General features: G+C 40.7%; 1 protein-coding gene across 1 annotated transcript in view; it reads left to right on the plus strand.

Annotated features, from left to right (window-relative positions):
• LOC128121772 (dentin sialophosphoprotein-like) overlaps positions 1 to 24,082 on the plus strand; it is a 133,626-nt gene that overhangs the window by 15,846 nt on the left and 93,698 nt on the right. Inside the window, exons 4-6 of the mRNA XM_052756763.1 lie at positions 1,554 to 1,748; positions 21,404 to 21,453; positions 22,668 to 22,692. The gene's annotated coding sequence lies outside the window, so the exon portion shown is untranslated. The remainder of the gene's footprint in view (positions 1 to 1,553; positions 1,749 to 21,403; positions 21,454 to 22,667; positions 22,693 to 24,082) is intronic.

The raw sequence follows: 24,082 nt of genomic DNA on the forward strand, positions 1-24,082 counted from the left end.
TTGATACAAATGAGAATTTCCTCTTTATGTAATGAAAAGTTAGATACTATTCTAAAGAGAACTTTCAAATAAATGAGTTTAGGTTCCTCACAGGAAAGAATAACTCTACAAGAAATTTGGTAAATTATGAAATAAAGAAATTAACTATTGCCGGGCGGTGGTGGCGCATGCCTTTAATCCCAGCACTCGGGAGGCAGAGCCAGGCGGATCTCTGTGAGGTCGAGGCCAGCCTGGTCTCCAAAGCAAGTTCCAGGAAAGGCGCAAAGCTGCACAGAGAAACCCTGTCTCGAAAAACCAAAAAAAAAAAAAAAAGAAATTAACTATTAATTTCAAATATTTATAGATGTGTCAGTGAAAATGTGAAAAACTACAATTAATAAATGGGATACTGGAAGGAGGATAGTGAAAGACCCTCCAAGCTGGAGGGTGCTCTGAGGGGATTTAGACTAAGAGAGGACCGAAGACGAGGAAGATGTGAGCAATCTACGGTGGAATTTCTAGTACACGTCTTCTGAGGCTTCCAAAAGTAGAAAATAAGTCTGCCTTGAAGGCTTTTTTCACTTGCTGACTTCTCAGGGGCGTTAGAACGTAAACTGGAGCTAAGTAGCATAAATAAAAGTAGCTTTATACTTAGATCTATTTTACAGTCTTCAGAACAGCAGGGCAAAAGAAAGTCTTTAAACTTACCAAAAAGTAACATCACATAGGATTACAGGTCACTAGCAGTCTTTGGAGCCACAAAAAGACAAAGGAGCAGTAGCTAAGAGTTATAAGGCAAGTGAACCCACAGAACTCTTAAGCTCAAGTTCTGTGCTCAGTCAGATGATTATTCCATTACAGAAGTGAAGTAAAATCAGTTTCAGATACACGAAGACTTAAGTGTTTACATTGTTTTAGTCTATCTTGTGCTGCTTTAACAAACTTCCACAAAATGGGTAACTTAAAAGCAATAGCCGTTTATCTGGTATATAGTTCTGAGTTCTGGAGGCTGAGAAATCCACGATCTTGGGCCCAGTCTGGTGAGAATCTTCTTGCTGTCTCAGCCTGGCAGAAAGTATCATGCCAGTATCATGGGAATGGGTTTGTTATTCCATGAATAGTATCCTGAAAAAACCTGACATCAGCTGGGTCGGCAGGATGATGGGGTAAAAGTGCTTACTAACAAGCCTGATGATTTGACGTTGATCTTGGGAACCCACACGATGGAAGGAGAAAACTCACTCCCACAAATCGTCCTTGGCCCCCACACTTGCACTGTGGCATGTGTGCAGATGGGTGCATGCATGTGGACTCTTCTTCTCTCAGCAGCCTTTAACTGACATTGGCTCCTCAGCTAAGGGTGGGGCTTCGGGACTCCCTTCCCTCTCCATGCTAGGATTGTTACTGGAAAAACCTGCCTCTTGTTCAGGGCAGAAATTTATTTGATGGACTCAAGTGTGATGTAAGCTGAAAAGAATGTCTTAAATATTCGTGTTGAAAGGTGTGCTTTATAAAAAATCTAATTCCTAGAAGCCTTTTACTTACCTTTTTGAACGTTTGATTTATTTCATCAGAGTACTGCAGTAGACTGTAAAATAACATCCACGACCGGAGAGAAACATTTTGATGAGAGTCCCACAAAAGCAAGGCACCCCCGGAAAATTGACCTAAGAGCTCGCTACTGGGCATTTCTTTTTGACAACCTTCGCCGGGCAGTGGATGAAATCTATGTGACTTGTGAATTGGATCAGAGTGTGGTGGAATGTAAGGTAAGGTGTGCAAGGGGCCATTCATCTAAGGTCAGATGCTTTAGAAGTTGTCCTACATTGGACTTGTTTACCTCCCTTTTTTGAGTTTTAGTTGTCTACTTTTTACTTCATTAAGTGTAATGAGAATTGTTCTTTTTTTATTTATTTAAGAATGTTTTTATTCATTTTACATACCAACCACAGATCCCCCTTCATCCCTCCTCTCAATCCCCCAACCCCCAACTAGCTGCCCCCTCCCAGGCCCACACCTCATCCCCTCCTCCAAAAGGATAAGTTCTCCAATGAGGGGGACAGCAAAGCCTGGTACATTCAGGTGAGGCAGGACCAAGCCCCTCCCCGCTGCATCAAGGTTGAGCAAAGTGTCTCACCATAGGTAATGGGATCCAGAAAGCCAGCTCATGCACCAGGGATAGATCCTGATCCCACTGCCAGGGGTTCTTTAAACAGACCCAGCTACACAACTGTCTCCCTTATGCAAAGGGTCTAGTCCAGTCCTGTGGAGACTCCACAGCTGTTGGTCTATAAAGTTCATGAGTTCCTATGAGCTTGGTTCAGTTGTAGATTTCCCCATCATGATCTTGACCCCCCTGCTCGTATAATCCCTCTTCCCTCTCTTTAGCTGGACTCCTGGAGCTCAGCCTGGTGCTTGGTGTGGATCTCTGCATCTGCTTCCATCAGTTACTGGATAAAGGCTCTATGATGACAGGGCATTCACCAATCTGATTACCAGGGTAGGCCAGTTCAGGCACTGTCACCACTATTGCTAGTAGTCTAATCTGGGGTCATTCTTGTGGATAATTGATGTAAAGCAAAAGATAATCAGACTATAATCCACACCTCCAGAGAAGCTAGAGAACAAGGAGGACCCTAAGAGGGACGTACAGATTATTGTGGGAAGAGGAAACAGAGGAGATCTCCATGAGTAAACTGGGGATGGGGATGAGAACATGAGGGAATGGAATGGTTGAGCTGGGGGAGGGATGGAGTGGGAGAGCAATGAAAGAGATATCTTGATAGAGGGAGACATTATGGGGTAAGGGAGAAACCTGGTGCTAGAGAATTGTTCTTTTGACCTTTACACTAAGATTGACATATGCTTGAGGTTTTCTTGATTTTTAAGTTTTTAAAATTTTTTTTTTTTTTTTTTTTTTTTTTTTTTTTTGGTTTTTCGAGACAGGGTTTCTCTGTGTAGCTTTGCGCCTTTCCTGGAACTCGCTTTGGAGACCAGGCTGGCCTCGAACTCACAGAGATCCGCCTGGCTCTGCCTCCCGAGTGCTGGGATTAAAGGCGTGCGCCACCACCGCCCGGCAAAGTTTTTAAAATTTTTAATGTGTTGTTTATGTTATATATGTCCTCTCATATTCTGTGAAAGATTTAGTGGAAATCTGACTTAACTCATAGTCTTAGGAGGGAATCAGATGGTACACACACACACACACACACACACACACACACACACACACACACACAGAGAGAGAGAGAGAAAGAGAGAGAGAGAGAGAAATACAAATGTGTGCTCACTCGAGAAAACACACAAACACACACAAACAAGATTTCAAAAGTCATATCTGCATTTTCTTTGGCTGCTGTAGGTGGTTATGGTGAGATTTTTCATGTTCATTTTTGGTATCATGGTTCATGCCTTAGTTAGAAATTGCTCCCTTTCTGCTGAGATAATTAGCATGCTTCTAATTCATTCTGGTTAGAGAAAAGAGATTGATTGTTATCATAAACAATCCTAGGTATAATTGGGATGTCATTGTAAGGTGTTTTCTGATTTTAGGTAACTGTGTGATTGTAAGAAGACTTTAAACAATTATATAGTTTAATCTGTTCTGGAAACTCACTAAACAGCCTGCTGGCCTTTTAGTAAATGCAAGCTATATACTATGTTAATTTTCATTTAGTAAAATATTAAGAAATTCAATGGTATATTTTCCTAGAATTATTAAAGAGATAACTGAATTTATATTTTTAAAATAACTGTGGTTTTAATGATGACTATGGTTTATTATTTAGCCTTTGCAATACATGAAAAGTTAAAAGTTGCAGGTTGAGATAGCATTTATTTCCTCTTTAATTGGAAACAGCCAAGATAAGTTTGATACTAGCTTGAAAATATGGTTCATTAGAAGTACATTCGCAAATGAACAATAGTGGAACTATTAAAGTACGTAGCATGGTGGTTACAATTAATATTGTTACCATTGTGTAAAACTTTTTATGTTTTAAGAAAATTTAATCTTTTTTTTTTTGGTTTTTCGAGACAGGGTTTCTCTGTGTAGCTTTGCGCCTTTCCTGGAACTCACTTGGTAGCCCAGGCTGGCCTCAAACTCACAGAGATCCGCCTGGCTCTGCCTCCCGAGTGCTGGGATTAAATGCGTGCGCCACCACCGCCCGGCGAAAATTTAATTTTTAAAAGTTAAATTTAGTGTGTGTATGTACCATGACACATGTGTGGGAGTTGATTCTCTCCTTTTACTGTATGGGACTGGGGACCAATGTCAGGCTGTTAGGAGAGATAACCAGTGCCTTAGGTTCCTCATACATCTTGCTGACCCAAGAGGAAATAGTTTTAATTAAAATCGTATCATTTGAGTACACTGAGTCATCATCTTGTAGTAGGAAACATTACTAAACATCACTGTATTTGGTTTGGGGTTCAGGTTCTTTTACAAGGTGAATGTATGAGTCTAAAAGCGAGTGTATGAGTCTAAAAGTGAGCATATGAGCCCGTGTAATTTCTAGGTCATCCCTAGAGCTCTTTGATTTTTGAGATTTAAAATAGCAAATGTCTGATTGAAGAAATCAAATTTGTTTGTGAAATTGGCCAGGTGCAGACACAGCTCATGTGATGACTGAAACATTGGCACCTCCCTCTAGTGTTCCTGTGTTTGAGGGACACTCCTTGGTGTAAGCAACTGTGGCTTTTATTTCTGGTTCTGTCACTCATTTATCCAAAGTTTTGTGCAAGTTTAATGGTTATAAAGATTTGCTGGGGCTGGATAGTCCTGAGTTCAATTCCCAATTCCCAGCACCCACATGGGAGCTTACAACTGCCTGATGCCTTCTTCTGGTGTGCAGATATACATGCAAACAAAGTACCCATATACAAGAATAAATAAACCTTTAAAAATAAAGGCATATGCCACCATAAAAAAGATTTGTTATGTAAGTTATAGGTTAAGAGGGAAAAGGGGTTTGAGAAAATTAGTGATGATTGTACTGTGACAAGATGCTTGAAGACTCACCTGGTAACTTAGTTATTTTCATTTTATCTTCTACCCTTCTTCCTATATTCTTTTTTGTTTTTGTTTTTGTTTTTCGAGACAGGGTTTCTCTGTGTAGCTTTGCGCCTTTCCTGGATCTCGCTCTGTAGACCAGGCTGGCCTCGAACTCACAAAGATCCGCCTGCCTCTGCCTCCCGAGTGCTGGGATTAAAGGCGTGCGCCACCACCGCCTGGCTACTTTTTTAAAATTTTTCCTGCATGTATGTGGGTGCCTGATGCCTGCAGATGCCAGAAAAGGGCATCAGATCCCCAGGGACTGGTGTTTGAACAATTGGGAGCTGCCACGTGGGTGCTGGAAATTGAACTCCAGTTCTCTGGAAGACTAGCCAGTGCTCCTAACTACAGAGAAATCACTAGCCCCATCCTCTTATTTTTCAGCTGATTTAACCTGTGTTTTGTTAAAGCACTGAAGGCTTTATTTCCATTGGTGATTTTTGTTCCTTAACTGAATAATCACAGTTCCATTTGGTGTCCATAAGTAAAATGCAGTTAATAACACCTATATTATGTAGTTCACATGAGAAGTTTAGCACAGTAGTGAAAGGTATTTTTTATTTTACTCAGGACTATTGACTTGATTTTTGTTCCAGTCAGAAAGCATATTTATTGTAGTATCAACCATTTTACTAGAGGATTTTCAAAGCACTGACATTCCAGTACAACCACACTCCAAGCATCACCCCTCCATTTCTCTTGCTCTCTTACAATGTAGGCTAAAAGGTGGTTTGAAGAGGTGTTGTCTTTTGTCATTATGCAGTTAGTATAGTGGTGGCCAGCCCTCTTATTTGCTCACAGTTTGAGGTAAAGACTAAGAGAATCTTGTTGAGACATTTGTAGGTCTAAACACACAAAGAGGAGAATGATATAATCTTCTCTGGATGGATATTTGCCTTGATTATGATGTGTCTGGAATGCAGTAAAGAGTTTTAAGGGAAAGAATGCTGAGAACACATTTTATTCCTTTCCATGCTTCCCATTTGAATCTGGAGTGTGGGGAACTAGACATAAATTTGTGGTACTTTGGGGGGTTTTGCCTATAGAGATTGGTGTTACCTGTGTCTTAGAGAGTTTATGGTGTAACAAACTTGCTGTAGTAGCCCATTCCCGCTAGAAGGACACTTGGGCAGTATGCTTCTGAACATTTGGCCAAGTGAATGCATAAAGAATTCTGACAGATTTGAGCAGAGAGATCCAGTGTGAACTTGCACACTGCCTGGAGATGACATATGGTACCTGTGCAGAAACCACAATCTGTGCAGTGATGAGGTTGAGGCCACTGACTTTAAATTGAGTCAGAGAAAAGACCCTGAACATGTCCTGTCCTGGGAGCACTTTTGTTGGCAGCTACCATCAGTTGAGCTCCTAGAAGAGGACTGGCTGATGACTATGGTGGACCATAATAACGTCTGGCAGGATTAGTAAGTAGAATATTGCTGTTTCTATAGGTACCACTTAGGGCAGAAGATAGAAGTTTGTGAAGGAAAGAGATAAAGAGTTTAGTAGAATGTTATTTTAAAGTGTGTTACTTTTGTTTATGTTGCATTTGTTTAACTCTGTGAAAATGTGTTAGTTACTGTGCCTGTCTAAAACACCTGACGGTCTAATTAAGAACTGAATGGCCAATAGCAAGGCAGGAGAAAGGATAGCCAGGGCTGGCAGGCAGAGAATATCTATAGAAGGAGAATACTGGGAGGAGAGATCGAGTAGCCAGAGAAGGAGGACTCCAGGAGCCAGTCACCTAGCTACACAGCAAGCCATGGAGTAAGAGTAAGATTTACAGAAGTAAGAGAAGAAGGAAAAGCCCAGAGGCAAAAGGTAGAGGGGATAAGTTAAGTTAGAAAAGCTGGCTAGAAACTAAGCCAAGCTAAGGCCGAGCATTCATAAGTAAGAATAAGCCTCCCTGTGTGATTTGTTTGAAAGCTGGGTGGTGGGCCCCCCAAAAGAGCAACAACAACAACAAGAAGGGAGAGCTGTGGAGGATGAAGGAAAGAGAGAGCCAGTAAGAGCAAGTTATGCTCTTTCCTGCCACTTGTGCTAATGAGGTGTCAGTAGATGAGATTTAAAAACCATGATTTTACAAATGTTAATTAACCTTTATTGATTACCGCACTATATCCCATTTATGGATTATTATAAGTATATATCAGTTGAAATAATTAAAATAGATTTTTGTTAAGTTTTTTGACGATTTTATACATGTATATAATGCATTCTAGTTACACTCCCCTCACACATTCTGATATTTCCCTCCCACCTCTCTCAATACACCCTCCCTACTTGTTCTTTTCCCAGATTAATGACTTTTAGTTTTCTTTTGTGACTTAGTTTACCTGGAACCATCTGTGTAATCATTGCATTGGGACTACACTATGTCAGTTTAGCTGTACAGCCAAATTAAGTCCCCCTTAGGACCTATGACCTCTCCCACCATGGGGCTTTTAAGTGTGTTTACAGTACCAGGCATGAATTTCCTCCCCTGGAGTGGGCCTCAGATCCAATCAGAGAGCCCCCAGCTACTCCTATAACAGTTATACCACTGTTGCATAAGTGGGTGCATCCTACCTGTCAGGTTTGAAGTTTGTGGGGTTCACAGATGAGTAAGACCATTGATGCCTCTTTCCCCACAGCAGCCTGCATAGTACCTTCTAGCACTATGAAAGCTAGCCATGAGGGGCGATCATCCAGCTCAGCTCCAGCTTGATTTCTCTGTATTATGTAACCAAGATGTGTGATGTCTTCAGATGACAAAGTTATCTTCTTCTTGTTGTACCCGGAATCTCCCAAAGACCACCAAGAGATTGAATCTGATATAAAAGCAAAGAGTCTTTACTATGAGTTAACTCAGGACTCTCCATCCATCTGATGCAGCAGCAGAACTGGAGAGACCCTGAGTATCTGGGGGGGCAGGGTGTTTATAGGGAGTAGAGTGGGGCGGGGGGGGGTGAAGCAAGGGGAGTCTGGGGTCTATTGCCTACATAGGAGCAGACTCGGGTTTGATGTTTTTCTCTCATCCAGAGGTGCTGTCCTTGGTCAGTTTGCAGCTGCAAGAAAACTATTATCTCTTTTAGCAGTTGTTGTGGCTACTACATATTTTCTTTATCCTGACCTTGCTTGCTGTAACTTTTAATTGGCATCTTTTACTGTATGAGGACATCTGGCAGGGTTTTCCTGTAACTAGAGCTAGGCTCAAAGTTGGGGCCTCAAGGGCATATTGTGCTATGCCAGGGGCCTACATTCTGTTGGGTGTGTTCCACAGCCTGTCATGGCTGCAGAATAGTCAAGGCAGGGATCCAGGCAGGGTCTTGGGTACCTCATTCTTATCTAGTTCTTGTAACTGAATATTGCTGAAAAAAATGGCATTCTAGTACTCACACTCAACAAGTTGAGGATTCAACTGAGTAGTTATGGGGAAAGCTAGATTTATTTTATGTTTATATCTCAATAAGTTGAGATTTCTCAATTCAATAAGTTAAGTTCAAACTGTACTGTGAGCTAGGCCAGCTGCCAGAGGCCTATAATCCCAGCTACTCAAGAAGCTGAGGCAAGGGCATAACAAGTTTACATCCTTCTTGGACTACAGAGTGAGTTTAAGGCTAGCCTGGGCAAATTAGTGAGCACCCCTATCTCAAAATAAAGAGTAGAAAAAAATAGAGAACTGGGGGCATGGTTTCATGCTACGGTGGTTTCTGGCATGTGTGAGGCTTTAGGTGCAATTCTCTGTGATGTTTGCCTTTCTGGGCTGGGTTACTTCACTCAGGAAGATTGTTTCTAGTTCCATTAATTGACCTGCAGATTTCATTTTTCTTACCAGCTGAATGAGACTCCACTTTTTAAATGTACCACATTGGCATTGTTCATTCATCTGTTGATGAGCATCTAGGCTAGTTCTATTTCCTGGTTATTGTGAATAGTGTAGCAATGAGCATGTGTGATCACCTATTTCTGGAGTAGGATATAGAGTCTTTTTGGTGTATCCTCAAGAGAAGTGTAGCTGGATCATATGGTAGATCTATTGCAGTTTTTGAGTAACCTTCACACTGGTTTCCATAATGGCTGTGCCAATTTGCTTTATTTAATTATTCACTCACACCAACAGTGAAAAACTACCCTCTTTTCATTATGCACCAGCCTTTACCATCATTGTTTTTGTCCTTTTTAAAAATCTTAGCCATTGTGACTGGAGTAAGATGAAATCTCAAAGTAGTTTTAATTTGCCTTTCTCTAATAGCAAAGGATTTTGAATATTAAGAGCATATTCCTCAGCCATTTGTATTTCATCTTTTGAGAACTCTCCGTTTAGATCTATGCCCCATCTTTTGATTAGGTTGTTTGGTTTTTTATGTTTTTATATTTATTGTTTAGTTCTTTGAATATTCTAGACACTAACACTCTGTCAGATGTTTTGCTAGTAAAGATTTCCCCCCTCATTCTTCAGTCTGCCTTCCCACTTGAGTGATGATATTCTTTTGTGCTGGCTAGTTTTATGTCAAGTTGACACAAGCTAGAGTCATCAGAAAGGAGGTAGCCTCAGTTGAGAAAAAAGTCTCCGTAAGATCAGGCCGTAGGCAAGCCTGTATGGCATTTTCTTAATTAGTGATTGATGTGGGAGGGCCCAGTCCATTGTGAGTAGGGTCACACTTGGGGTGGTGGTCCTGGGTTCTATAAGAAAGCAGACTGAGCAAGCCGTGAGGAGCAAGCCAATAAACAGCACTCTTCCATGGCCTCTGCATTACTGCATTAGCTCCTGCCCCCAGGTTCCTCCCTGTTTGAGTTCCTGTCCTGACTGCTTTTGATAATGAACTGTTATATAGGATTGCATGTGAAATAAATCCTGTTTTCCCCAATTTGCTTTTGGTCATGGTGTTTCATTACAGCAATAATAACTGCAAGACACCTTTTGCTGTACAAGAACTTTAGTTGTTTTTCTTGTCATAATGTTTCTTTGATTATGGGGAAATCTCACATCATGAACCCCAAACACAGTCACTTCATAGGCCTCCCAGGCCCACCCTCCCACCCTTGTGACTCCCCCCTCTGACAAATAAAGAAGAAAAAACATTCCAATTCGCATTGCTCATATATTCACTGACGCATGGTCAAACTCCAGGTGGCCAGCCCCTTAAAGAAAATAGAGTTCTTCTCCACCTGAACTTCCACCAGAAGCCCTCAGTTGTGGAGATCTACACATCAGCATCCTTATCACAAGTTTTAAGAGTTCTCTTTGATAGATTTCTGTCTAGGCTGTTACTTTTTGGGGGGTGGGTTGGGGTGGGGATAAGGTTTGTCACAGAAGCCTTCTATGTCCTTCTGATGTGAAACTCAAAATATGGATGGCTTAAGAGCACCAGAATCCCAAAGTGACCAGGGGGAGTTTTCTTTTGTCTCCAGGCAGAAGTGCTTCCCCATCTGGAACCAAAACTTCTAGGTCAGCAGAAGTTTTGGTCATCAGAACAGGAAACAAAGATGTTCTTCTTAGTAGGCCACTAGGGGTGATACTGAATGGAAGCATTCCTACTCCATGATTCCTAAATCCATGAATCCTGGCCATGTGGGAAAAGTATCATATTAAAAAAATATACTGCCCCATCCTTCTAGGCCACGGCCACCTAATTGGTCCTGTAACTGGGTCTTCAAAAGGCTATGCCACTGTTATATTAGGCCAGCTTCTCCAGGATAGTGGGGAACATGGTGAGACTAGTGGATTCCATGATCATGGGCCCACTGCTGCACTTTTCTGGCTACGAAGTGAGTGCCTTTCAAAAACAATGCTCTATGGAATATGATAATGTTAAATAAGGCATTCTGTAAGTCCATGGTTGATAGTTTTGGCAGATGCATTACGTGTTGGAAACACAAATTCATAACCAGAATAAGTCCTTATTTGAGCAAGGAGAAAGCATTGTCCTTCCCACAGTGAAAGTGGTCCAGTATAGTCACCCTGCCACCAGGTCATTGCTATGCATGTTCTACATTATGGCTTGGTGAGTCAGATCATACCCATCACATGATGGGCAATTCAGTCTCATGGTAACTTGGTGGCTCATTGTCAAATGTTCAGTTTTCACTAATGCCCAATAGAATGCCAAAAACTGTCTCTCAAAGGGAGAATAGTTATTTACAGGTGATGGTAGGACATTGCTCCAAAATCCCCCAAGTTTTTTTCTGTGATTCACCTATAGGGGCCCGCCAAAGTTTCCAGACAGCATCTCTATCTGCCACTGACACCTCGGGTACCATCAGGTCTTTTGGATCATATGTTTTAAATGGTAGAGTAGCCATTGAAAAGCCTGGTCCAGGATCTACTCAAAGCTAGCAGCATTCAGAGTTACTTGGTGTATTAGTCAGGGTTCTCTAGAGAAACAGTAATGATAGAATAAATTTATCAGAATATTATCAGAATATCTTTAGGAATCATTTCATTTATTTTTTATTAATTATTATTTTTAAGACTAGCCATATTTGTTCCTACCCTGGGTCTCTGGGCTATCCAGTCTCTGGTTCCTGGCAATCCAAGCAGTATCACCTGGGTTCCTTCTTGAGAAGTGGGCCTCAAGTTAAATCAGGCATTGGTTGGCCACTCTCAGAAGGTCTGTATCACCATTGCCCCAGTACATCTTGCAGGCAGGACAAGTTATAGGCCAAAGGTTTTGCAGCTGGGTTGGCATCTAGGTTTCTCTTTCAGTAGCCTGCAGAGTACTTTCCCACATCAAAGAGACTAGAATGTAGGGGTGAAGGCTCCATGCGGACACCAGCTCAGCCTCTCCACGTTCAGTGAGCTGTGTGGATGTTGTCCTTGGCAATGAGGCCCCACTGTCAGTTTATGGAGAGCAACCCTCTGCCTAGCATCAGCCTGGGTTGTTTGCAGATCTCCATGGGATGCCCTCAGCCAAGAACTGGACCTAATGAAACACAGTCCGGCCACTGGGAGCCTTGCCTGGCTACAAGAAATGGCCAGTTCAGACTCCATATCCTCCATTACTAGGAATCCTCACTAGGATCACCCTCATAGATACCAGGAAGTTTCTACTACATTAAGTTTCCCCACCACTCCCAAAGCCCCCAGTTCCAGCTGCCTCTCACTGAACTCTTTGCCTCCATTCCATTTCCCCCTAGTCCCACCTTTTGGCTCCCATTCCAACCTACCCCCAGTCTACCCACAAAATCTATTCTATTTGCCCTTCTCAGGGGGATCCATGCACCCTCCTAGAACCCCCATCTTTACCTAACCTCTCAGAATCTATGCGTTGTAACTTAGTTATCTTGTTGTTGTTGTTTTGTTGTTACATTCATTTGTCTGCAAATTTCATGATGTCTTTTTTCTCTCTCTCTCTTTCTTTCTTGCTTTTTCTCTTTTCTTTTTTTTTTTTTTAGCAGCTGACCACATTTTCTTTATCCATTCTTGAGGGAAATCTATGTTTCCAGTTTCTGACTATTAAGAATAATGCTTCAGTGAATGTAATTGAGTAAGTGTCCTTGTGGTAGGACGGAGCATCCTTTGGGCATATGCCTAAGAGTGGTATCACTGGGTCTTAAGATAGATTGATTCCCAGTTTCCTGAGGAACTGCCATATTGATTTCCACAGTGGCTGTAGGAGTCTGCACTCCCACCAGCAATGGAGGAGTGTTCTGTTGTTACTGATATCCAGCTTAATCCATGGTGATTTGATAGGACACAGGGAATTATTTCAATTTTTTATATCTGTTGAGACTTGCTTTGTGTCTTAATATGTGGTAAGTTTTGGAGAAAGTTCCCTGTGGTGCTGAGAACAAGTTACGTTCTTTTGTGTTTGGGTGGAATGTTCTGTAAATATCTGTTAGGTTCATTTAGTTTATAATGTCCGTTAGCTTCAGCATTTCTCTGTTTAGTTTTTGCTTGGATGGCCCGTCCATTGGTGAGAGTGGGGTATTGAATTCTCCCACTATCAGTGTGTGAGGGTCAATATGTGATTTAAGCTATAGAAGTGTTTATTTTACAAAAGTGGGTGCTCTTGTGTTTGAGACATAAATGTTAAGAATTGAAATGTCATCTTGGTGGATTTTTCCTTTGATGAGTATGAAATGTTCTTCTCTATCTCTTTTGATTAATTTTGGTTTGAAGTCTATTTTGTTAGACATTAGAATGACTATAACAGTTATTCTATACTAAGTTGCTTCTTAGGTCCATTTGCTTAGAAAATCTTTTTCCAACCCTTTGTAAGGTCTTTTTTTTTGTGTTGAGGTGTATTTCTTGTGTGCAGTAGAAGAATGGATTCTGATTTCATATTCATTCTGTTAGCTTGTGTCTTTTTATTGTGGAATTGCATCCATTGATATTGAGAGATATCAGTGATTAATGATTGTAAATTCCTGTTGTTTTGTTGTTGTTGTTCTTGGTGGTGGTGGTGTGTGTGTATGTTTGTGTGCACGCGTGCTTCCCTTCTTTTGGTTTTGCTGGTGTGACATTATTTATTTCCTGTATTTTCATGGGTGGAGTTAACTGATTTAGGTTGGAGTTTTCCTTCTAACAACTTCTGTAAGGATGGATTTATAGATAGATATTGTTTAAAGTTGACTTTATCATGGAATATCTTATTTTCTCCTATGTGATTGAAAGTTTTGCTGGATACAGTAGTCTGTGTTGGCATCTGTGGTCTCTTAGAGTCTACAGGATATCTATCTAGGCCCTTTTGGCTTGTAGTGTCTCTTTTGAGAAGTTGGATGTAATTCTAATAGGCCTTCCTTTATATGTTACTTGCTTTTTTCCTCCTGCAGCTTTTAATATTCTTTCTCTGTCTGTACATTTAGTGTTTTGGTTATTATGTGTCAAGGAGATTTTCTTTTCTGGTCCAATCTATTGGTGTTCTGTATGCTTCTTGTACCTTAATAGGCATCTCCTTCTTTAGGTTAGGAAAATAGGCTGGAGTGTTCACAGGGAATGCCTTCTGGTGTTGGAGGGTGGGATACAGAGACAAGTGGGGGATGGCGGGGTCAGGAGGAGACAGTCTGTGGGATCTACAGGATGTGTAGGGATGGGGGAAGGGAAGTTGCAGCTGGTGTTCTGTTGCAGTGCTAGGCAGGAGTCTGAGGAATTGGAGCAGCTTGGGTTTTAGTTGATTCCAAATATAGTAAAGTTGACAACCAAGAAGAGCCATTATACTTCTTATATGGGCTGGAAATACCCAAATAAGAAACATGCTTTCTTCAAAATCCAATAAGCCCACCAAGTGTTCTTCTTTCTTGGTGGTGGGAGGGTCCAAGTGCAGTAACTTATCCTTTGACTAAGAAGGAATATCTCGGGGTTGGGGATTTAGCTCAGTGGTAGAGCGCTTGCCTAGCAAACGCAAGGTCCTGGGTTCAGTCCTCAGCTCTGAAAAAAAAAAAAAGAAGGAATATCTCTGCATGCCCCACACCACTGCACTCCTTGAAATTTCCTGATGTTGGAGACCCTTGGATTTACTTATATCTTAGTCACTTCTTAGTTACTTTTGTATTGCTGTGATAAAAACATGAGCAAGGAGACTTATAGAAAGCAGGGTTTATTTGGTGCTTACAGTTCTGGAGGGATAGAAGAGCACCCACATCATGGGGGGGGGGAGCATGATGGCAGACAGGCAGGCATGGCACTGGAGCATTACCTGAGAACTCACATCCTGGCTCACAAACAGGATGCAGAGAGCTAACTGGGAACGGTGGGAGTCTCCTGAAACCCAAAGTCTGCTCCCAGGGACAAACTCCTCCATCAAGGCCACATCTCCTAAATCTTCTCAAACAGTTCTACCAAATGGGGACCAAGCATTCAACCCTATGAGCCTCTAGTGGCCATTCTTCAAACCACCACCACTATGTGGTGGAAAGAAAGAATTCCCACAAGCTGTCCTCTAATGACAGTGTTAATGCCATGGCAGGCAAACATTCCTCCTAGACCACACAAGTAAATAAAAAGGTTACGATTCAAAAATCCTTCTATCTGAAGTATAAATTGTAAGTTCAGTTTTAGTGCTTAGATATGTAATATTTCCAATAGTGTCAGCTGTAGCAGTTTTGATTGTTTTAAGGGTTGGTTTTCTTTGTCCAGGTGGATAAACTGAAGGTGGCAAAGTTGTCTGCAGGCTTCCTTTCTCATCATTTTTGCTTCCATTGACAGTCCTCACAACATTCACTCTATTACCAGTACTGGGATTTTGCTGAAGGTCAGCGCATTTGCTGGTCTTTTCAAAGAAGCAATTATGCTTTTTGTGTATCAGTTTGACTGACTGCTACTCTTACATGGAGTATGTCTGTTCTTAGACTTGCCTGTTGTACATTTTATAGAACTCTCTTGGTTATTGAAATGAGGTCTTACTGATTAGAATTGTTTTTCTCTTGGTTAATATAGTTATATTATACTTAGGGCAACAAAATTCATTCTCAGTAAACTTTTAGCCATGTTCTGCAATCTCTTTTTAAAAGTAGTCTTGGGGTTTGATCCAGGGCCTTGTACTATGCAAGTAAGCATTCTACCACTGAATCTTGTCACCAGCACCCTGCAAATGTCTGCTGGGCAGTTCTGCAGCATGGCCTTGCTGTGGATGATTGATTGATAAATAAAGTGCTGATTGGCCAGTAGCCAGGCAGGAAGTATAGGTGAGACTAGGGGAGAGGAGAATTCGGAGAGGTGGAAGGCTGAGGCAGAGAGACGCTGCCAGCCGCCATGAAGAGAAGCATGATGTAAGATACTGGTAAGCCACAAACCACGTGGCAAGGTATAGATTAATAGAAATGGGTTAATTTAAGATATAAGAACAGATAGGAAGAAGCCTGCCATGGCCATGGAGTTTATAAGTAATATAAATCTCTGTGTGTTTACTTGGGGGACACAAGCGGGAGAGAGTTGTCCCAACTGCTGGCAGGCTGGGACACAGGAAAACTCCAGCTACAGGGTCCATGGGACAGTCATTTTTCTATGAGCTACCCCTTATGATCTCTCTTCGTTTGGTCTTGTGAGTTAAGTGGCATCAGGAAGGAAAGTTCTTTGCTTCCTTCTCACTGTTTTCAACGTGGCTCAGGTCTGGGCTGTTCCTCATTGTCTTTGAAGGGCTTCCCTTTAATGAGATAAACATGATCTCCTGAACATACGTCCTACTCCTTCTTGTATTTTCTTTCACTTTGGGATCTTGACTTGTGAGTATGCTTTCTAGATGTGCTGTCTTTAATTAATTAATTTAATTAATACTTAATACAGAATTGTCTTTTTTCCCTTGTACCTATTCTGTTATTGCCCTTGTACAATGATTGCTAGTGTTATTATGGCACATCTATGTTAACACAATATTTCTAAGTCATGGATTTGGTTTTTATAGTGAAATTTTGATAGGCCCCTGTACTGGCTGGTTTTGTGTGTCAACCTGACACAAGCTAGAGTCATCAGAGAGGAAGGAGCCTCAGTTGAGGAAACGACTTGATGAGATCCAGCTCTAAGGCATTTTCTCAATTAGTGATCAATGTGAGAGGGTCCAGACCATGGTGGGTGGTGCCATCCTTGGGCTGCTGGTTCTGGGTTCTATAAGAAGGTGGGCTGAGCAAGCTAGGGGAAGCAAGCCAGTAAGCAGCACTCCTCCGTGGATGCTGCATCAGCTTCTGCCTATGGGATCCTGCCCTGTTTAAGTTTCTGTCCTGACTTCCTTCAATGATGAACAGCAATGCTGAAGTGTAAGCCAAATAAACCCTTTCCTCTCCAATTTGCTTTTTGGTCACGGTGTTTTGTTGCAGCAATAGAAACCCTAAGATAGCTCCTTAGATGAACTCTGTTATTATTCCAGACATATGTGAGTTATTAGTATTAATGCCCTTTAGTCCTGTGCTATGAAATACCAGGAAGAGGACCTTCTCAGAATTATAAACCAGCACATATACCCTACTTTTTCACTTACATCTATTTTGGGAAAGGTTATATTTATTTATAAGAGCTTGTTTTCATGAGCAGATCACATGAATGTTTGGGTTTGGATGGCCTTTATGCAAATGCATGCATGACCAGGTGGCCTTTATAGCTAGGTTACACAGTTAATTCTACATGGTGAAGGTTATTTGAGATAATATATTGAGCCATATTATAATTATGTTCATGCCCTTGACCATTAACCTGTCAAAAGAATGATCTCAGGAAATGACTTTTCCTATTATTTCCTCAGGGAGCAGTAGCTCAGCCTCTAAATTCACTGGTAGAAAAATTCCTCCATAAATTCAGAAGTTTAGACAAAGAAGCTCACAGTGATAACAGATGAGACAAAACATGCAGTTTGGTAATTGCATTATTAGGGAAAGACTGTGGACCACAAAAAGCCATGTATAATAACCTCTTCTTTAAAAAAGTATTATTATTGTGTGGTGTGTGCATGTGTGTGTGCTGACTACAGGTACAAGTATGCCATGGTACATGAGTGGATGTACGTACATAAAGTGCATGGTACACTGGAAGATGACCTTTGGAAGTTTCATCGTGGGTTCTGGTGACTGAACTCAGGTTGTCAGGCTTGAACGACACTTAGAGCTGAGCCATTTTGCCAAACCATTAACTTATTGATAGATGTGGTCTTGAACTTGTATTTTAACTCTTGTAGCAGCTGATAGATGTCACAGTATAGATTGTGACATCACTCTTCAAAGTTCTGTAGCACACTGTTGCCGTGGTTATGTGATTATATATGTTTGTGCCTCAGTTTTGAATTTCAGTGTCGTTGAGACTTCTCAACTAGCACCTGGGATAATATAGACTGTTGTATTTTGATTGCGGTAAACGTTTAAAATGGGCAATAACTGTACCGGCAAAGGCAAAGGTATGATATTCGCCACTGGATGCTATGCCTTTAGGTGGTTAATAGTTTTAAAAATATTTTGTTCAAATATTTCTTTCTTTATACATATATATTCATATAGTTTTGATTATGCTTTATACTTTTATTCTATCTCATGTATATGATTGTCCTGTAAAGCAATTTGACTTTAATCTTTCTCTATATGTTATAAAAGGGGTTCTCTGAAGGAACAGAATAGAGAGAATATATGTATACATCAAGGGGACTTATTAGATTGGCTTATAGGATGCTGTCTGGGTAGTTCAACAAAGGCTGTTTCATCCTTAAAAGACTGAGAATCCGGCAGTGGTTGGGTCCAAAGGCTGGATGTCTTAGCGTTCTCAGTCTGGCACTGGAGTCCTGGAGGATTCCTGGAGAGCTGCTGATCCTCAGTCTACATTGGAGTCCCAAGGAAATTGGTGCTAAGACTGGCAAAGGAATGCCTCAGCAGCAGGGTCGCTGAGCTCACCAGTGAGAGTGAGGCAAGCAGGCAAACAACAGACTTTCCTTATTCCACGGCCTTGTACCTGGGCCACCACCAGAAGGTGCAGCCCAGACATAAGCTGGATCTTACTGATTCAAATACTTAAATCAAGAAAATCCCTCAGGCCAGGCGGTGGTGACACAGGTGCAGAGGCAGGCAGATCTCTGTGAGTTTGAGGCCAGCCTGGTCTACAGAGTAAGATCCAGGACAGGCACCAAAACTACACAGAGAAATCCTGTCTTGAAAAACCAAAGGAAAAAAGAAAAAGAAAAAAGAAAATTCCTCATAGGAATGCCCAGCAGCTTGGGTTATAACTGTTTTAAGATGTAGTCAAATTGACACCCAATATTAGCTATTGTATATGTGTGGGACTTGTGTGTGTGTGTGTGTGTGTGTGTGTGTGTGTGTGTGTGTGTGTGTGTGTAAATTCCTATTATAGCATATGTTGTTAAGCTTTTCCTTACTAGATGCTCTGTGGTATAAATACAATAACTTTTGTAAAGTATATTTTGATAAGATTTAAGTTATATGTATTTAAATTATTAATCTCAAAGAATTATGGAGATGTTTTGAGGCATTTCATATAACAATGTGTGTGTATCTGTATTTTATTTTTTGTTGTTTGTTTGGTTTTTCGAGACAGAGTTTCTCTATGTAGCTTTGCGTCTTTCCTGGAACTCACTCTGTAGCCCAGGCTGGCCTCGATCCACCTTCCTCTGCCTCCCGAGTGCTGGGATTAAAGGCGTGAGCCACCACTGCCACGCTGTATCTTTATTTTTACATTCCCTTTTTTCCCCTGAAAGGTTCATTTTATTCAGGAAAATGTGGATATGTGTTTTCCATGTATGTGATGGTTCATAGGAGCATGCACTTTCTATATTTCATTAATCTGAAAACATTTACTTTGTGAGCTGTCTGAATTTAGGAATATCAATTAGAGGTAATTTTTGAGCCTACTTCCCCACAGAGCTAAGCATTGTCAAATGTGGTAATTTCTTTTTCAGGATGGAGTCAGTTTTAATACACAAAAGTAGAGGATTAGGGTCAATTGTAAAGACTGATGAATACGAGCATAGAAACTTAATATTGTTTTACAATCAGCAATTAGTATATAATGTATACATATAATATGATGATTAGAATTATTCACAGAGAGAATTGTGGTTACCTATAGATTTGAAAAGATGTTAATGGCTGAAACTGTTTCAGTGTGTTGTGTGGCTTAGTTCTCCTGACCCTTCATTTTGAGCTCTTTCAAAAGTTGAACTCTAGACTTTCCTATGACTTTCTCAATAGCTAAATGGAGATACTCTCAAATTTGTGACACATTAGTAATGTAAGATGGTGGGTTTTCCAGGTCTTAAAATATTACATGTTTTAATACATAATGTTAGTGCACCCAGCATTCTGGGACTGCCTTATTGAGAAAGGTATTGCAACTGGGACCTTCTGAAGAACAATGCTGACCTAACTGTGGGAGTGGACAGTGAGTGTGTACTTAGGCCAGCATAGGCATAAGTTTTAAACTGTTAACTCGTTTTGTCTACCCGAGTCTGCATGAAAGAAAAATGGTTGCTTTCAAGCTAAGTAGGAGTATGTCATAGAAGAATAATGGCTTTGGAATTTAGAACCCAAGACTTTCATGAGTCTGTGGTTGAGGCTAAGCTGGAGGAACTGGGCAGTTTATTTTGCCAATAACTTAACATGCCTGAGGATTTAAACCACATGCCTTGTGTTCATTAAATCACTTACCAACAGCACAGATGTATGCCCTTATGGGTAGAATCAGAGAGAGAGAGAGAGAGAGAGAGAGAGAGAGAGAGAGAGAGAGAGAGAGAGAGAGAGAGAGATGGAAGTATTCAAGCTCCTCTACTCTTAGGGCCAATATAGAAACAGATGTGTGGCCCTCATGTGATACCCTAAATGTTGACTTGTGCTCATCATTCAGCTGTGGAGTTATTAGCTACCATAGAAGAGAGCCATCATCTGAGGATGGATTTCTGCTGGCCTACATAAATTATACACATTATCCACTTCATACTCATGCTTACAAACCCCAGGGCAGATATCGCTACACAAATATCAGATTTCTTTCTAGTTATTATGTGCAAAACACAAGGAACTGATGGTTTTGATTAGTTCACTGATACTGAGTCCTTAATCAGTCTCCAACCCTGCGATAAAGTCAGTTATAATTGGGCATATCTTTTAGTGATATCTGTGAAGTTAAGTGCTGAGACCATATGAGCTGCACTCCTGAGACAGGGATGTGTAAGAACTCAGAATAGCATTCCAGTATTAATGTTCTATAGCATTCTAGTGACAACTCTGATATGGAGTGGTCAACAGAGGCCAGATACTCATTCTAACCCACTACACTGTGGGTCCACTGATCCGAATATGGGCAGCCACACAACACCACAAAAACAAATGGATAGCATATTAAAGGAAGATCAGAAGAATTGCATTATATATAGTTACTACTTAGAAACTGTATTAACATCAGTATCTTCTACTGTTCAGTAATTTTATTGTGTATCAAAGGATGAGTGGATGAATATATTTACATCTTGTGCCTGCTACCAAATCTATTTCCCCAGTACAGTATGTAGACTATTGAGTTTGAATTCCCATTTGCTTAATGACAAATGCAAATTCTGTGTATTTCGTTTGTGGGCATTGACATGGATTTGAGAAATTCCTAGAAAGGAAAGTCAATCTTCTGGGCTTCAGAATGGTCTGAAGACATGGTAGAGCTCCTATATAATGTTAAGATTCATTTTAGTGGTCACACAGTCAAACATGGATTATTGCACATTGTCTTAGATTCCCAATACTTAGAGAGGCCAAAATTATTGTCCCTCATTTCTCTTCTTGTATTCTCCTACTTTCCCTTTCCTCTTGAAAAGATTGGTCCAGCAGTAGCCCAATCATGCTCATTAATGAACTACATCCATTCAGTCCAGCCATATGAACTAAAGCTATAGATCTTTGTCCATATAAAGCAAAGCTTTCTGGGCAATTACAAATTGTACCTTGAGCTGTTATTTTGTGTTCTACTTTTTCCAGAGGACAGACAGTTGACAGCCCCACAAGAAGAGTCGGCAAGGTCATCAAAGGTAAGATGGACATCACATTTTCTAAGATAGAAAGGCTACTTTCCTGATTCCTTTGTTTTTAATAGATACTATATTTGAATAATATAAAAGATCATGTACACTACACATTAAGTTGTTTACTTAGGAAGTGAATGAAATGAAATTGTACCAAGTCATCCCTGACTCAAAATGTCACTGTTAGGTGTGTTTTAGGAGGCTTATTTTCCTTGAACAAGTGTTCCTTTTTATATTTAAAGTTGTGTAATTTACACTCAAAAGGTAATAGATGGGGTTGTAGCAATGTCTCAGTTGTTAAGAGCACTTGCTGCTCTTCCAAAGGACCCAGGTTCAATTCCAAGCACTCACACAGTGGTTCACAGCCACCTGTAACTCCATTCCCAGAGGATCTGACAACCTACACCCTTTTCTGGCCTCTCCGGATGCCTGCACACATGTGGTGCACATACATATACTTGAGCACACATACAACAAATACATGTTTTCAAAGGTAGCTGAGTTGTTGTTTATGAAGAATGTGTATTTTCTGTAAGTGTCGTCTCCACTTCCTCTTGCAGGGTTCTATGTTAGATAGTGTAAGTTGGTTTTTGAAACTATTGTGGCAGAAGTTTCCTGTGTCAACTATAGGAACATTGAAGTCGCCAGACCTGTAAAACATGAGTTTAATGTAGCTAATTGGGGCATGGAGGCACTTCTCAAAGGGGACTCTTTTTTTTTTTTTTTAAAGAATTATTTATTTACTTCTGTATACAGTGTTCTGTTTGCATGTATCCCTGCAGGCCAGAAGAGGGAGCCAGATCTCATTAGAGATGGTTGTGAGCCAGTATGGGTGCTGGGAACTGAACTCAGGACCTCTGGAAGAACAGCCAGTGTTCTTAACCTCTGAGCCATCTCTCCAGCCCCTCAAAGGGGACTCTTAAGAGCAGGTTTTAAAAAGATTTCTCTGCCATGTGACAGTGTATTCTAAAAACCCTTAATAGAGTGATAGGGAGACCTGATTTGGGTTGAATCAGCAAAAGTGTGAAAGATATTTTTTCACAAAGTATCCAAGGTCAATTGTTTTCTGACAGCATCATATGACAGACTAATAATCTTTGTCTTGACTATTCTTCCCCATCCTAGTTACAATTACCCTAAGTACTAGGAGAGGAAAGAAACCTGTGGAAATAGAACTCACCTTGTTCTGTACCTGAGTGTTTCTTTTCTTTAAATTGTAGGTGGAGCCAAAGAGGAAGCCATATGGTATGTATTGTGGAGCCACTTTCTTTTTTTTTTTTTAAAGATTTATTCATTTATTATTTATTATGTATACAGCATGTATGACTGCAGGCCAGAAGAGGGCACCAGATCTCATTACAGATGGTTGTGAGCCACCATGTGGTCGCTGGGAATTGAACTCAGGACCACTGGAAGAGCAGTCAGTGCTCTTAACCTCTGAGCCATCTCTCCAGCCCGCCACTTTATTAAGACACATTTTACATAAGAAATTTACAATACTGCCTGTCTTTTCTCAGGTGTACTCTACAATTTCTACCACCTGCTCACAGTAACACTTGAGACTTTTAGATAAAGAAAAAGAAACACACACACATACACACACACACACACACACACACACACACACACACAGAGTGATATCCCAAATAACAAATTGTAAGAATGTTTATTATGCATGCATTTAGTTGTGATCATTTTAGTTTGAGATTTTATGCACCAGGATGTGTCTATATCTGTATTTCTCCTAGGTAGAAATCCCAGTTATTTAAACCCAATATCAATTTCTCCAATGAGAAAAAAATTAAAGTGCACATTTTCCCTATATTAGTTTAGAAGTCTTCATAGCCATGCATGCTGGCATTATTTCTTTGGTACTCTGTTATAGAAGAATCAACCAAGACACAGAGTTAAGTGGTTGAGATGTGTGACTACATAGGCCAAGACCATCATTGTGTACATAAACGTAGGGTCCAGTATCAGTGCTATGAGATGAAACTTCCACTTACTACCCTGTCAAGATGCCAATAGTCACTGTAGAAGGCTTCCAGCCCCTAGCTGGACTTCAAACACATCAAATCTCTAGAGATAGAAAATAACAGCAACAATCAAAACCTATTTCAGCATCCATGCGCCTGGGTACAGACTTCCACAAGTGTGAAAGCCAGAGAAAGCCCACATGTTCTGGGAAAATAGCTCCCTTGGTAAAATGTCTACGTATGACATAGGAGGCCCTCAGTTTGATCTTTAGTACCACATGAACCTGAGTGGTAGCACACAAATCTATAAGGAGTTGGTGTTTATTCTCCCTGTCTGACAGTTTCTGGTCATCCTGGGCTGTATAATGAGGCTATGTCTGACGACGACAACAACAACAACAACATGGGAATGAAAAATGACAAGTGGGAAAAGAGCTGACCTTCCACCAGTGAGAGCATTGATTCTAACAGTGAAAGTCACAGAAAAAACAACCACCAAATTGTATATGTGTCACGACTGAAATTCTAGAAACAACAGGTTCCAGTGAGAACTGGTGGAATGCTTTAGCTCCTTCTCAGGAGCTCAAAGCACCACACAATTTAGGGTGTATGTCTACTAAAAAAAAAAAAAAAAAAAAAAGAAGGAAGGAAGGAAGGAA

The sequence above is a fragment of the Peromyscus californicus genome, unplaced genomic scaffold, assembly GCF_007827085.1.
Source record: "Peromyscus californicus insignis strain IS unplaced genomic scaffold, ASM782708v3 Scaffold_11__1_contigs__length_118956290, whole genome shotgun sequence".
NCBI classification, from domain to species: Eukaryota; Metazoa; Chordata; class Mammalia; order Rodentia; family Cricetidae; genus Peromyscus; species Peromyscus californicus.